General features: G+C 44.1%; 1 protein-coding gene across 2 annotated transcripts in view; it reads right to left on the reverse strand.

The window, feature by feature from the left end:
- LPGAT1 (lysophosphatidylglycerol acyltransferase 1) overlaps positions 1-8,779 on the reverse strand; it is a 166,863-nt gene extending 158,084 nt beyond the window's left edge. Inside the window, exon 1 of one of the 2 annotated variants that reach the window (XM_077485736.1) lies at positions 8,618-8,779. The gene's annotated coding sequence lies outside the window, so the exon portion shown is untranslated. Of the gene's footprint in view, positions 1-8,601 lie in introns of both variants that reach the window. The other variant, XM_077485737.1, reaches the window with a different exon arrangement.
- Between the last annotated feature and the right edge of the window lie 7,212 nt (positions 8,780-15,991).

Below are 15,991 nucleotides of genomic sequence, written 5' to 3' on the forward strand. Positions count from 1 at the left end.
ACACGCATCGGCTTAGTCGTCGCGCCGCGGGCATCCCCTAGTGCTCTTAAAAGGTGCTGAAGTACAGCTACGATGGCTCGCCCAGAGGAGCCAACCTCCCGCAGTTTAAAACACACACTTCTTAGAGGTGGCCTGAAAATGGTGCATTTCAGGAATTTTGCAGAAAAAAAAAAAAAAGTGTGCCGATAATGGTGCCGAAAACGCACGTTAACTACAATTGTACTGTTCTTATGGTGCGTTTTTCATAGGTCACGTGACTCAAAAACCGCATCAAACACATAACATGGGTGCGTTATTGATGCATTCTTGCTCAATGCATTTCAAAGGGGAGGTCCATTGTTGCTGCTTTTTTTTTTTTTTTTAACTGACCAAAAATTCAGCAAAGCAGGATTTTTAAATGGCTCACAACCAGCTTGCATACAGTGCCTTGCGAAAGTATTCGGCCCCTTTGAACTTTTCAACCTTTTGCCACATTTCAGGCTTCAAACATAAAAGATATTAACATTTTTATTTTTTGTGAAGAATCACCAACAAGCTGGACACAATTGTGAAGTGGAACGAAATCTATTGGATAATTTAAACTTTTTTAGCAAATAAAAAAAACTGAAAAGTGGTGTGTGCAAAATTATTCGGCCCCTTTACTTTCAGTGCAGCAAACTCACTCCAGAAGTTCAGCGAGGATCTCTGAATGATCCAATGTTGTCCTAAATGACTGATGGTGATAAATAGAATCCACCTGTGTGTAATCAAGTCTCTGAATAAATGCACCTGCTCTGTGATAGTCTCAGGGTTCTGTTGAAAGCGCAGAGAGCATCATGAAGACCAAGGAACACACCAGGCAGGTCCGTAATACTGTTGTGGAGAAGTTTAAAGCCGGATTTCGATACAAAAAGATTTCCCAAGCTTTAAACATCCCAAGGAGCACTGTGCAAGCGATCATTTTGAAATGGAAGGAGTATCAGACCACTGCAAATCTACCAAGACCTGGCCGTCCCCCTCTAAACTTTCAGCTCAGACAAGGAGAAGACTGATCAGAGATACAGCCAAGAGGCCCATGATCACTCTGGATGAACTGCAGAGAACTACAGCTGAGGTGGGAGAGTCTGTCCATAGGACAACAATCAGTCGTACACTGCACAAATCTGGCCTTTATGGAAGAGTGGCAAGAAGAAAGCCATTTCTCAAAGATATCCATAAAAAGTCTCATCTAAAGTTTGCCACAAGCCACCTGGGAGACACACCAAACATGTGGAAGAAGGTGCTCTGGTCAGATGAAACCAAAATCGAACTTTTTGCCCACAATGCAAAACGATATGTTTGGCGTAAAAGCAACACAGCTCATCACCCTCAACACACCATCCCCACTGTCAAACATGGTGGTGGCAGCATCATGGTTTGGGCCTGCTTTTCTTCAGCAGGGACAGGGAAGATGGTTAAAATTGAGGGGAAGATGGATGCAGCCAAATACAGGACCATTCTGGATGAAAACCTGTTGGAGTCTGCAAAAGACTTGAAACTGGGACGGAGATTTATCTTCCAACAAGACAATGATCCCAAACATACAGCAAAATCTACAAAGGAATGGTTCACAAATAAACGTATCCAGGTGTTAGAATGGCCAAGTCAAAGTCCAGACCTGAATCCAATCGAGAATCTGTGGAAAGAGCTGAAAACTGCTGTTCACAAACTCTCTCCATCCAACCTCACTGAGCTCGAGCTGTTTTGCAAGGAAGAATGGGCAAGAATTTCAGTCTCTCGATGTGCAAAACTGATAGAGACATACCCCAAGCGACTTGCAGCTGTAATCGCAGCAAAAGGTGGCTCTACAAAGTATTAACGCAAGGGGGCCGAATAATTTTGCACGCCCCACTTTTCATTTTTTATTAGTTAAAAAAAGTTTCAAAAATCCAATAGATTTCGTTCCACTTCACAATTGTGTCCCACTTGTTGGCGATTCTTCACAAAAAATAAAATTTTTATATCTTTATGTTTGAAGCCTGAAATGTGGCAAAAGGTTGAAAAGTTTAAGGGGGCCGAATACTTTCGCAAGGCACTGTACATTTACTGTGTCACAATGGCACCGCTATATACACAGGCTTCCTTTAAAAACCCGCCAGAGGGTGCGCGACCCCACTGCACGGCAGGGGAGCCGATGCGCGTGGCCGCGATCGCCATTGCGCGCACGATCACCAGCACGGGAATTTGTGTGTGTAAAACATACAAATCCCTGTGCTGTCAGAGGAGAGGAGACATACAATTTGTTCCTACTATGTAGGAACAGCAAAATGTCTCCTTTCCTACTCAGTCCTATCCTCATACAGTTACAACACACACTTGATTGCCCCTAGTGTTATCCTCTTCCCTACCAGTGTCATTTACACAGTAATCAGTGCATGTTTAAAGCACTGATCGCTGTATAAATGTCAATAGTCCCAAAAATGTGTCAAAAGTGTCCGATCTGTCGGGCCGCAATACCATTAAGAATCGCAGATCACCGCCATTACTAGTGAAAAAAAAAAAAAAAAAAAAAAAAGCCATAAATGTTTCCTACAGTCTGTAGATGCAGTAACTTTTGCACAAACCAATCAATATAATCTTATTGCAATTTTTTTTACTAAAAATATGTAGAAGAATATATATTGGCCTAAACTGATGAAATTTATTTTTTAAAAACATTTGTGGGGATATTATAGCAAAAAGTAAAAATTATTTTTTTTCAAAATTGTCAGTTTTTGTGTATAGCGCAAAAAATAAAAACAGCAGGAGGTGATCAAATAGCACCAAAAGAAAGCTCTATTTGGTGGGGGGGGGGGGGGAACCGCAAATTTCATCTGGGTACAGAATTGCATGACCACGCAATTACCAGTTAAAGCGACGCAGTGCCAAATTGTAAAAAGTGCTTTGGTCAGTAAGGGGGTAAAACCTTCTGGGGCTTAAGTAGTTAACACCACAACAGAAACGCAACAGACTAGCGTGAAGACAAAAAAGGGATATAAAGGGATGCTTTTCTTGCGCTAAAGGTGCCAATAATGGTCAAAAAATGACTACTCATTTAAAACCATGATATTAAATTAAAAAGTCGAATACAATTATATAAAAAAATAAAATAAAAATGTTTTGAAACTGTCATTTTTGGTCAAGTGCATCCTGAATTTGCCGTTTTGGCACCAACATTTTTATTCAGGGCACCTCTAGTTCTTTTGGGGGTATGTGCTTGATGACAGCAGTTTTACTGTGTAGTGAATTGTGGTGGGGGGGGGATTTTATTAAGACCCCATTCACACTGATGCTTAGCAGCTCCTTCCTGGTACTACATGCCATGTACAGCCTCCAAACAAGTGAAGGGTTCTAAGCGACCTTTCTCGGTTAAACGCAGAAGTATATGGCGCTTCTCCTGCGAAAGTGATGCATATTACACCCAATCACACAGAAGCGGCTAAGTCTCCATGTTCATGAGGCCCAATAGGTTTATCATTCATCACATCTTACCCTCAGATACTTGTAAATGTAGAATTAGGCCTTCCATGAAATTGGGGCTGTGGTGTGAGAACTGTCTGGTCCTCATAGTACTGTATAGTAGACTGAACAGGGAAAAGGGATAAGAACTATTGATGTAGAATAAAGGACGAAATTAATTATCTCCTCCTTAGACTAAAATAAATAAGGAGAATAAAATGTTCAACAATTGCTCATTTATGCAACTATTTTAATTATGTCCTTTGAGATTTCCCTCATGAGACTGATCTCTAAAAAGAAACTTGGCATCTGGGGAAAACAAAGCATACCTTTGCCTGCATCAAAATACTAGTTGGCCGATTGTGATGCTGAACCTCTGTCTTAAATATTTGGAAGACATACTGTCACCTTATCCATGAAGGACAAAGTGACAGTTGTCTCTGCAAAGGGCATTCCCCGACCCACATATACATACCTTACCTGTGCTCTCTCGCAACTCCTTGCTCCTCCACAGCTGGTGCCACTGCTCCCCTGAACCCCTTTGCAGGCACACTGGCACTTTGCCCTGCATGATGTCTCTCGGATCCACAAGTAAGGTCTTCAAGTTGGTATTGCAATAATTTCAGTTCATATGCAAAAAAAAATATTAAATTGTATTTGAAAAGGGGAGGTTTGTAATGGAAGCCCCTATGTATAACTGACAACTGATTTACATAGAACCTAAATACTAGTTAACCCCAACAGCAGGCAAAGAGTGTCACCATGAACCTAAGGACATGAGATTGACAATCAGTCTCCAGGTTTATTTGTCAAGGGGGTAGTAAAGCCTGCTTGGTTATTTTTACCTACAGGTAAGCCTATAATAAGGTTTACCTGTAGGTAAAATAAACATCTCCTAAAATGTGCACCGTTTAGGCCAGTGATGGCAAACCTTGGCACCCCAGATGTTTTGTAACTACATTTCCCATGATGCTCCACTACACTGCAGAGTGCCAGAGCATCATGGGAAAAATAATTCCAAAACATCTGGGGTGCCAAGGTTCACCATCACTGGTTTAGGAGATATCTACCAGGTATGCAGCCAGTACGCTCTGAAGGTCCAAGTCGGAGCTTTGTGCCGGAACTGAGGGCTCCCACAGTAGTGACAACATCGTGGCTCCGGCCAATGACATAGCTGGAGCGCTCAAACCTGGAAGAAAGACCGGAAGGAACATGTCAGCCGTCTCAGCACATCACTGGAAGGCTTTGTTCCAAGGTAAGCATTTCATATTGTGCTAGTACGCGATACATACTAGCACATTATGCCATTGCCTTGCAGGTCTTACAACTGCTTGAAGCAAACATGCTGAGGTTAGAAGCCGATTGGTTTCTATACAGAGTTGCACCAGATTTTGCACTCTCCAGTTTTAGTAAATCTACCCCCTTGTTACCATTCCAGGACACAACAATGTCTGCGTAAGGCCTAACGCCACCCCCCCCCCCCCCCCCCCCATTTTATACTAGCCTTTCCAGCACTCTCCACTTTAGAGTAACAAGTGGATATGTGGGTTCGGGGCCCACCAGACTCGCCAAAAGAAAAAAAACCTGTGGATATGTAGGATGTGTTACTTCCCATGATGCAATGCTCAAGACCTGTGGCAAGACCTTCCCCACCATCCCTGTGGCAGCTACAAAGAAGGAAGTGTCGGGAAGGCAAGGTGACAGGGTCTCTTTAAAAAGTGAAATTGTTCATTGCACATGAAGGGCAAAGCAATAGGTTCACTTTATTTCCAGTCCCATTATCTGCACCTGAGCAACCCTATGGGGTTGACCTACTAAAACTGGAGCGTGCAAACTCTGGTGCAGCTCTGCATAGAAAACAATCCGTTTTTGTTTTGTTTTTATTAAAGCTCAATTGAATAAGCTGATTGGCTACCATGCACAGGTGCACCAGATTTTGCGCTCTCCAGTTTTAGTAAATCAACCCCTTTGAACATATAGATGTACATGTAATCTGGAAGAGAGATAACATACCTGGTATAGTCATTATAGATAAGGAGGCTGAATGGACTTGAGATACAAAATAAAATGAGAAACACCATAAAAACAGAGTATCGCTAACAATTATAAAGTACAAAGATCAATCACTCCTGCAGTCCAATATTGATTATTAAAGACTACACAGTCCTGTAATCATAAGATTGACATTTGCTGTATAGGTTAAAAAAGTGCCCCTTATCACTCTACAGATTGGTAAAGAGAACTACGTCTCCTGAGATCAGAAGACAGTGATGTGCACACAGTTGTAGATTATATACAGTATTGTATAGATAGAGGAGTGATCAGAGACCTGCATGTACTGCTAGGACAGAGGGGACATGTATAGAAGGAAGGCCGGATTACAGGTGACACCATCTTGGTACAGGCAGATTAATGCAATAGAGGAGAACTTAGGTCTGGACAGGTCACATGGAAAGGAGACTGGAGACAATAAGGACAGGGAGAGAAAGACTAAGGACATATGCAGTATATATATATATATATATATATATATATACATATACACATACACACACACACACACACACACAGGAATAGAAGTGGATGTAAAGAAGTCACAGGCCTGAACAGATAATTATAGATAGATCTAAGAGAAGACATGGACACAGATGGATTAGAGATGACACGCTGGGCTGTACAGGCTCGGCTGGATTAGGCACCCTGATGGCCTAGACAGGAATATATTATGTATATAAGGACAGATAGGAGGACATGGTACCCTATGGATGTATGCAGGGAGCACACAGTGCTGTATACACATAGGAAGGATGGGGGAAGAATTATCAGGCAGTGTGCTGTATAAACAGAGATAGAGAATATACACACAAATAAGAATTAATGTAGGGGTGGGTGGGCACAGTGCTGTATAGACATGTAATATGTATACAGATGAGATTTATTTGTTACACGGTGCTGTATAGACATGAGCGATTATATATACACATACACACACTGATGAAGATGATTCTTGGGGGAGGGAACAGTGCTGTTTATAGATGTACATTTTATATCTATTAGATCGCTATATATACACACACACACATGGGGGCAGTGCTGTGTATATACATGGGGGGGGGGGGAAGACAGTGCTGCGTATATATGCAAATATATTTGGGGGGGGGGGGAGAGACAGTTCTGTATATATATTAGGGGGTGGGGGAAGAGACAGTGCTGTGTATAGATGGATATATTGGGGGGGGGAGAGACAGTGCTGTGTATAGATGTATATATTGAGGGGGGGAGAGACAGTGCTGTGTATAGATGTATATATTGAGGGGGGGGAGAGACAGTGCTGTGTATAGATGTATATATTGAGGGGGGGAGAGACAGTGCTGTGTATAGATGTATATATTGAGGGGGGGAGAGACAGTGCTGTGTATAGATGTATATATTGAGGGGGGGGAGAGACAGTGCTGTGTATAGATGTATATATTGAGGGGGGGGAGAGACAGTGCTGTGTATAGATGTATATATTGAGGGGGGGGAGAGACAGTGCTGTGTATAGATGTATATATTGAGGGGGGGGAGAGACAGTGCTGTGTATAGATGTATATATTGAGGGGGGGGAGAGACAGTGCTGTGTATAGATGTATATATTGAGGGGGGGGGAGAGACAGTGCTGTGTATAGATGTATATATTGAGGGGGGGGGAGAGACAGTGCTGTGTATAGATGTATATATTGAGGGGGGGGAGAGACAGTGCTGTGTATAGATGTATATATTGAGGGGGGGAGAGACAGTGCTGTGTATAGATGTATATATTGAGGGGGGGGAGAGACAGTGCTGTGTATAGATGTATATATTGAGGGGGGGGAGAGACAGTGCTGTGTATAGATGTATATATTGAGGGGGGGGGAGAGACAGTGCTGTGTATAGATGTATATATTGAGGGGGGGGGAGAGACAGTGCTGTGTATAGATGTATATATTGAGGGGGGGGAGAGACAGTGCTGTGTATAGATGTATATATTGAGGGGGGGGAGAGACAGTGCTGTGTATAGATGTATATATTGAGGGGGGGGAGAGACAGTGCTGTGTATAGATGTATATATTGAGGGGGGGGAGAGACAGTGCTGTGTATAGATGTATATATTGAGGGGGGGGAGAGACAGTGCTGTGTATAGATGTATATATTGAGGGGGGGGAGAGACAGTGCTGTGTATCAAGAATGAGCTCTCAAGTGTGTTCGCATGCTTCATGTGCAGAGCCCGCCAGGAAGTCGGCGCGGCGCAGTGAGACATCGCCCCGATGCACGGCCTGTGATTAGCGCTGCGTCGACTTCCTGGCGGGCTCTGCACATGGAGCATGCGAACATGACTGAGCTCATCCCATATATGGGAGAGAGCTGTGTATGGATGTATATATATTTGTGGGGGGGGGGGGGGGGGAGACAGTGCTGTGTATACATGTATATATTGGGGAGGGAGAGACAGTGCGCTGTGTGTGTGTGTGTGCCTCCATGTATGTATGTATGTATGTCGGGGGGGGGGGGGGGGGCACAGTGACATGTATAGTGTATGAATATTGGGGGGGGGGCAGACAGATGACCAGTGATCTGATGACACACACATAGATGAGGATTATGGGGGGGAGCGCAAAGTGCTGTGTATAGATATATATTTTGGGGAGCACAGTGTTTATATATATATTGGGGGGGGCACAGTGCTGTGTATAGATGGGGGGGGCAGATGGATGATCAGTGACACACACAGTACAGTGTATAGATGATATATACATATGATGAGGATGAGGGGTATTATTGGTGGGGGCACAGGGGGGTGTATGAAAGGATATATTATATATACAGATGATGGTGATTATGAGGGGGGGGGGGGTACAGTGGAGATTATATATGGGCACAGTACAGTGTATACATTATATACATGGGGGAGGGGTGACATTGCTGTGTACAGTCGGGTGATTCGGGTGACACACAGACACGTGAAGATCTCAGCTCTGAGCGGTGGACAGACAGACGGACTGATGGATGGATGGATGGACAGCACCGCGCCTGCGCACATCCAGCGGCGTGTAACGGCTGTGATCACTCACATCCCGGTTCCCCTTCTCCCCTCCCCCCCCGTGCCCATCCCCGGGCATCACCTACCCCGTGGCCGGCTCACCTGCGGGGCCCCCGGATCCCGGTGTGTGAGCGATGGAGGAACTGGCGGTGGGAGAGCCTTCCTCCTCCTCCCCCTCTCCCTCCTCCGCCTCCCAGCAGCGCTGACTGCGATCCCCCTCCAGCCCTGTTCGCACTATCACAGACCCGCACACCGATTGGGAGAGAGCAGCCGGGGGATCGGCCAATAGCCAGCACGGCGCTGACCCCGCCTCCAACGTCACTGAAGGGAAAGGGCGGGGCAATGGCGGCTAACGGTGATTGATGGGCGTAATGGTGCTCGGCGTCTGCTAGAGAGCCGGTGTCTTGTCAAATAGGGTCCTCCATCGGATGCTGTCCTCTGCGTACTGCGCATGCGCAGTACACAGGAGCACAGATTCCGAAAATTGCCGAGGACGAACGGCGCCTGCGCCGTGAGTCCAGGTTCTATCCCCACTATCCAAGTGGACATAGAGTTAGAATAAAAAAGAGCCGAGCGCAGCGAGGCCGAGCCCGAAGCGTGGCGAGCGAAGCTCGCCCGCGAGGGGCCCTCTAAAATTCTAAACCCTATGTCCGCTTGGATAGTGGGGCTACCTCCTCCACTCACGGCGCAGGCGCCGTTCAGCTTCGGAGATTTTCCGAAGCTTCGTCTGCTCCGTACTGCGCATGCGCAGTACGGAGCGGACACATATGGATGGCCGGACTCTATTAGGCAGAACACCGGTGAAGGCGACCGGAGAGAGGAGGGCTGTGACCGGAGGATGGGGAGGAGCATAGGGACTCGTACCGGCTGGACTGTCCGTGTTCAGCCAGAGGTGGCACTGCCAGGGTTCTACACCAACAAGTGTCAGCCTTCCGCTATAGCAGGGTTCTAGACTCCCCACCAGTGGCAGGGTACTAGAGCCTCAGATGTCCCCATTGTAGAGGCTGATTTATCTGTGATCTGCTGTTCACAAACTTCTAGACCCTAAAATGTAGATGTTTCGATATTGGCGGGATCTACAGTGAGGGGGAAAGTATTTGATCCCCTGCTGATTTGGTACTTTTGCTCACTGACAAAGAAATGATCAATCATTTTAATGGTAGGTTTATTTTAACAGTGAGAGACAAAATAACACAAATATCCAATAAAACATTTAAAAAAGTTATAAATTGATGTTCATTTTAATGAATGAAATAAGTATTTGATCCCCTATCAATCAGCAAGATTTCTGGCTCCCAGGTATCTTCTATACAGCTAACAAGCTGAGGTTAGGAGCACTCTCTTAAAGGGAGTGCTCCTAAAGTCAGCTTGTTACCTGTATAAAAGGCACCTGTCCACAGAAGCAATCAATCAGATTCCAACTTCTCCACCATGGGCAAGACCAAAGAGCTGTCAAAGGATGTCAGGGCCAAGATTGTAGACCTACACAAAGCCTGGAATGGGCTACAAGACAATTGCTAAGCAGCTTGGTGAGAGGGTGACAACAGTTTGTGCGATTTTTCACAAATGGAAGAAACGCAAAATAACGGTCAGTCTCAATCGGTCTGGGGCTCCATGCAAGATCTCAGCTCGTGGAGTTTTAATAACCATGAAAACGGTGAAGAATCAGCCCAGAACTACACACGAGAACCTTGTCAATGATCTCAAGGCAGCTGGGACCATAGTCGCCAAGAAAACAATTGGTAACACACTCGGCCGTGAAGGACTGAAATCCTGTGCTTGCAAGGTCCTCCTGCTCAAGAAAGCACATGTACAGGCCTGTCTGGAGTTTGCTAATGAACATCTCAATGATTCAGAGAACTGGTGAAAGTGTTGTGGTCAGATGACACCAAACTTGAGCTCTTTGGCATCAATTCAACTCGTCCCTGTACGGCGGAGGAGGAATGCTGCCTATGACCCCAAGAACACCATCCCCGCCATCAAACATGGAGATGGAAAAAATTATGCTTTGGGATTGTTTTTCCGCTAAGGGGACAGGACAACCTCACCGCATCAAAAGGGTGATGGACAGGGCCATGTAACGTCAAATCTTGGGTGAGAACCTCCTTCCCTCAGCCAGGGCATTGAAAATTAGTCGTGGATGATTATTCCAGCATGACAATGACCCAAAACAGGCTGAAAGGCAACAGAGGAGTGGCTCAAGAAGAAGCACATTAAGACGCTGGAGTGGCCTAGCCAGTCTCCAGACCTAAATCCCATAGAAAATATGTGGAGGGAGCTGAAGGTTCGAGTTACCACGTCAGCCTCAAAACCTTATTGACTTGGAGAGGATCTGCAAAGAGGAGTGGGACAAAATCCCTTCTGAGATGTGTGCAAACCTGGTTGCCAACTGCAAGAAATGTTTGACCTCTGTGATTGCCAACAAGGGTTTTTCTACCAAGTAAAGTCACATTTTGCGAAAGGGTCAAATACTTATTTCACTCATTAAAATGCAAATCAATTTATAACTTTTTTGAAATGTGTTTTTCTGGATTTTTTTTTTTTTGTTATTTTGTCTCCCACTGTTAAAATAAACCTAGCATTAAAATTATTGACTGATCATTTCTTTATCAGTGGGCAAACGTACAAAATCAGCAGGGGATTATATACATTTATCCTTCACTGTAGATACCTCAGTGCCAGCCTTCTATTATTGTCAGGGTACTAAAGCCCCGAAAGTCAGTGCTCCACTATTGTCAGGGTTCTAGAAGCTCATTTATCAGTGTTATTGTCTCACCAGAAGGGCACCTTTCTGTTGGCGGGTGACTAACGTGACACTGAACCCATCTCTTGACAACTACTCATCGGATCATAAACTTCCCCTCCCCTGCCGCAAAAAAATTCTTACATTCCTTGCAAAGCCATGACCTAGAAGATATCTGGCGGGACCTTCACCCCCTGGGCAGGGACTATACCCACTATTCCCATCCCCATCATTCCCATTCCAGGATCGATCACATGTTTGAGTTATGGAAACACCTCCCCTTAATTGATTCGATCTCTATCCTTGCTGCTCCATGGTCGGACCACAATCCTATCTTGACTGCTTGTCACTCCCTGAGTAGCAAACCACAACGCTCCCCCTGGGTGAGGAATGACTCCCTTTTTGTCTTTCAAAATTATTCTTATTGATATTCACAAAGCTTCCGTGGAATACTTCAGACTCAATGCAGGGAACGTTTCATCCCCAGTGACGTTGTGGGAAGCGTATAAGGCTGTCCTTTGGGCCGCGTTATTTGCCTAGCGTCGAAGCGCAAAAAAGAGTGAGCCCAGGCTCACCGCAATATGGAGCAGCCACTGGAGGCCCTGTCAATGGCCTTCAAGCAATCGCCCAACCCTGCCAATCGCAGGCTCTTAGACAAAGCCCGCACAGATCTAGACTTAACCGACGAAACAGAACGTACCCTATGCTGGGCCCGATAGAAGTGGTATACCAAGGCAAACAAACCTAACACAATGTACAGTGGTGTGAAAAAGTGTTTGCCCCCTTCCTCATTTCCTGTTCCTTTGCATGTTTGTCACACTTAAGTGTTTCGGAACATCAAACCAATTTAAACAATAGTCAAGGACAACACAAGTAAACACAAAATGCAATTTGTAAATGAAGGTGTTTATTATTAAAGGTGAAAAAAAATCCAAACCATCATGGCCCTGTGTGAAAAAGTGATTGCCCCCTAAACCTAATAACTGGTTGGGCCACCCTTAGCAGCAACAACTGCAACCAAGCGTTTGCGATAACGTGCAATGAGGCTTTTACAGCGTCCTGGAGGAATTTTGGCCCACTCATCTTTGCAGAATTGTCCTAATTCAGTTACATTAGAGGGTTTTCGAGCATGAACGGCCTTTTTAAGGTCATACCACAACATCTCAATAGGATTCAGGTCAGGACTTTGGCTAGGCCACTCCAAAGTCTTCATTTTGTTTTTCTTCAGCCATTCGGTGGTGGACTTGCTGGTGTGTTTAGGATCATTGTCCTGCTGCAGAACCCAAGTTCGTTTCAGCTTGAGTACACGAACAGATGGTCGGACATTCTCCTTCAGGATCTCTTGGTAGACAGCAGAATTCATAGTTCCTTTTATCACGGCAAGTCTTCCAGGTCCTGAAGCAGCAAAACAGCCCCAGACCATCACACTACCACCACCATATTTTACTGTTGGTATAATGTTCTTTTTATGAAATGCAGTGTTCCTTCTACGCCAGATATACTTGGACACACACCTTCCAAAGAGTTCCACTTTTGTCTCATCGGTCCACAGAATGTTGTCCCAAAAGTCTTGGGGATCATCAAGATGTGTTGTGGAGAAATTGAGACGAGCTTTGATGTTCTTTTTGCTCAGCAGTGGTTTTCTCCTTGGAACTCTGCCATGCATGCCATTTTTGCCCAGTCTTTTCCTGATGGTGGAGGCATGAACGCTGACCTTAACTGAGGCAAGTGAGGCCTGCAGTTCCTTGGACGTTGTTGTGGGGTCTTTTGTGACCTCTTGGATGAGTCGTCGCTGCGCTCTTGGGGTAATTTTGGGCGGCCGGCCACTCCTGGGAAGGTTCACCACTGTTCCATGTCTTCGCCATTTGTGGATAATGGCTCTCACTGTGGTTCACTGGATTCCCAAAGCTTTGGAAATGGCTTTATAACCCTTTCCAGACTGATAGATCTCAATTACTTTCTTTCTCAATTGTTCCTGAATTTCTTTGGGTCTCGGCATGATGTGTAGCTTTTAAGGATCTTCTGGTGGACCTTACTGTGTCAAGCAGCTCCTATTTAAGTGATGCCTTGATTGTGAACAGGTGTGGCAATAATCAGGCCTGGGTGTGGCTAGAGAAATTGAACTCAGGTGTGGACAACCACAGTTATAGTATGTTTTAACAAGGGGGGGCAATCACTTTTTCACACAGGGCCATGATGGTTTGGATTTTTTTTCACCTTTAATAATAAACACCTTCATTTACAAATTGCATTTTGTGTTTACTTGTGTTGTCCTTGACTATTGTTTAAATTGGTTTGATGTTCCAAAACACTTAAGTGTGACAAACATGCAAAGGAACAGGAAATGAGGAAGGGGGCAAACACTTTTTCACACCACTGTATATATATATCTTTAGGGGATTGCGCCTCCCACTCACTATTTTAACTACCCCCTTCTCAACAGAGTATGCTTAATAATACTTATATTCACTAAATAATCACTGTGCCCCCATATTATCCAAAATATATACACAATACATTAATTTATAATTGCAAAAAATATAGCGTCCTTGTTCGATATTTTAATTTGATTGCTCCAACTGTGCCGTCTTAATCACCATTCATCTTCTAATCAAAAGTCCACTTGTGTCAACTAAAATAACCAAATCTGTGCCACCGTCACCAAGCAGAATGGCCACTCACCAGATGTCCCCAATCAATAAGCCTTCGGTTCATTCAACGGATAACCAATCCACACCGCCTTCCTCCCGTTAGTAATTCCTCAACGTCCATATATTCATACAAAATTAAATGGAACCAATATAGTGTAAAACCGTTTTAACTTTAATGGAAAAATCAATAAAAAACTTATTGCACTCACATTACAATGTGTCTATTGGCCGACACCAAGCCTTTCCAGCAATGAGAAAACCGTTCTAAAATCGGACAAGCCACTGATGTTCCGCAGGTGGTGTTAGTCTCTCTCCACTGGGCCGACCTGTTCCTGGCTTGTATTCAAGGACCGTATGTCTCCCACAACTCCTACGCGTTTCGCATTTGAGCGTCGTCAGGAAGTCGTTCAAAAATAAATGAGATCTGAAAAATACTCACCATGCCTCTTAGAAAATACCTTGGGGTGTCTACTTTTCAAAATGGGGTAATTTGGGGGGTTTTGTGCTATCTGGACATTTCAGGGCAGTGAGTCACAATCACAATTTTACACCTTTAGAAAGCCCAAAGGCTGTGCTTGATTTTCGGGGCCCCGTACGCGGCTAGGCTCCCAAAAAGTCTCACATGTGGTATCCCCGTACTCAGGAGAAGCAGCAGAATGTATTTTGGGGTGTAATTCCTCACATAACCATGCCATGTTTGAACAATATATCATTTAGTGACAACTTTGTGCAAAAAAAAAGAAAAAATAATTTTCCTGCAACTTGTGGCAAAATATAAAATATTCCATGGACTCAACATGCCTGTCATCAAATAGCTTGGGGTGTCTACCTTCCAAAATGGGGTAATTTGGACGGGTTTTGTGCTATATTGTCATTTTATGGCCTTTAAAACTGTGATAGGTAATGAGGAGTGAAATTAAAAATTTACACCCTTCGAAATCCTGAAGGCGGTGAGTGGTTTTTGGGGTCATGTACATGGCTTGGCTCCCAAAAAGCCTCACGCATGAGGTATCCCCATACTCAGGAAAAGCAGCAGAATGCATTTTTGGTGTGTAATTCCACATATAAACATGCTATGTTTGTACAATATATCATTTAGAAGCTTATGTCACACATCACCCATCTTCTAACCACTCGAAGACAAAGCCCTTTCTGACACTTTTTGTTTACATGAAAAAAATAAAAAATTTTTTTGCAAGAAAATTACTTTGAATCCCCAAACATTATATATTTTTTTAAAGCAAAAGCCCTACAGAATAAAATGGTGGGTGTTGCATTTTTCACACAGTATTTGCGCAGCAATATTTCAAACGCAATTTTTTCTTGGAAAAAATAACACTTTTTTTTCATTTTAATGCACTAAAAACACACTATATTGGGCAAATGTTTGATGAAATAAAAAAGATGATCTTATGCCGAGTACATGGATACTAAACACGACATGCTTTAAAATTGCGCACAAGCGTGCAGCGGCGACAGACTACATACTTTTTTAAAAGCCTTTACAGGTTACCATTTTAATTTTACAGAGGAGGTCTACTGCTAAAATTACTGTCCACGATCTGACCTTTGTGGTGATACCTCACATGCATGCTGTTTACATATGATACCAGACTGACGCTTGTGTTCGCCTTTGCACGTGAGCACAGGGGGGTAGGGGTGCTTTTTTTTTAAAGTATTCATTTTGCTTTTTTATTATATTTTTAAACTGTTCCTTTCATTTTTTTTTATCATTTTTATTGTTATCTCAGGGAATATAAATATCCCCTATGATAGCAATAGGTAGTGACAGGTACTCCTTTTTTGAAAAGTATCTGACCACACCAAGATCGGTGTGATAAAATGCTTTGCCAATTTCCCCAGGGTGCTGTGCGAAACTTAAGTCATGAAATGCTTGTAGCTTCCGGTTTCTTAGGCCATAGAGATGATTGATGTCCCGCACGCTCCGCTTCTGCTGCCAAGTGCCTCGTGTCCATCAAACTGAGTACAAGAACTGTTGCCGATTACGCAATTGAATTCCGTACTCTGGTAGCAGAGGTTGTTTGGAACAATGAGGCCCTCGTGGCTGTTTTATCTCATAGT

Source organism: Lithobates pipiens, unplaced genomic scaffold, assembly GCF_037356315.1.
Source record: "Lithobates pipiens isolate NorthernLeopardFrog02 unplaced genomic scaffold, aLitPip1_a1.2 Scaffold_18, whole genome shotgun sequence".
NCBI lineage: Eukaryota > Metazoa > Chordata > Amphibia > Anura > Ranidae > Lithobates > Lithobates pipiens.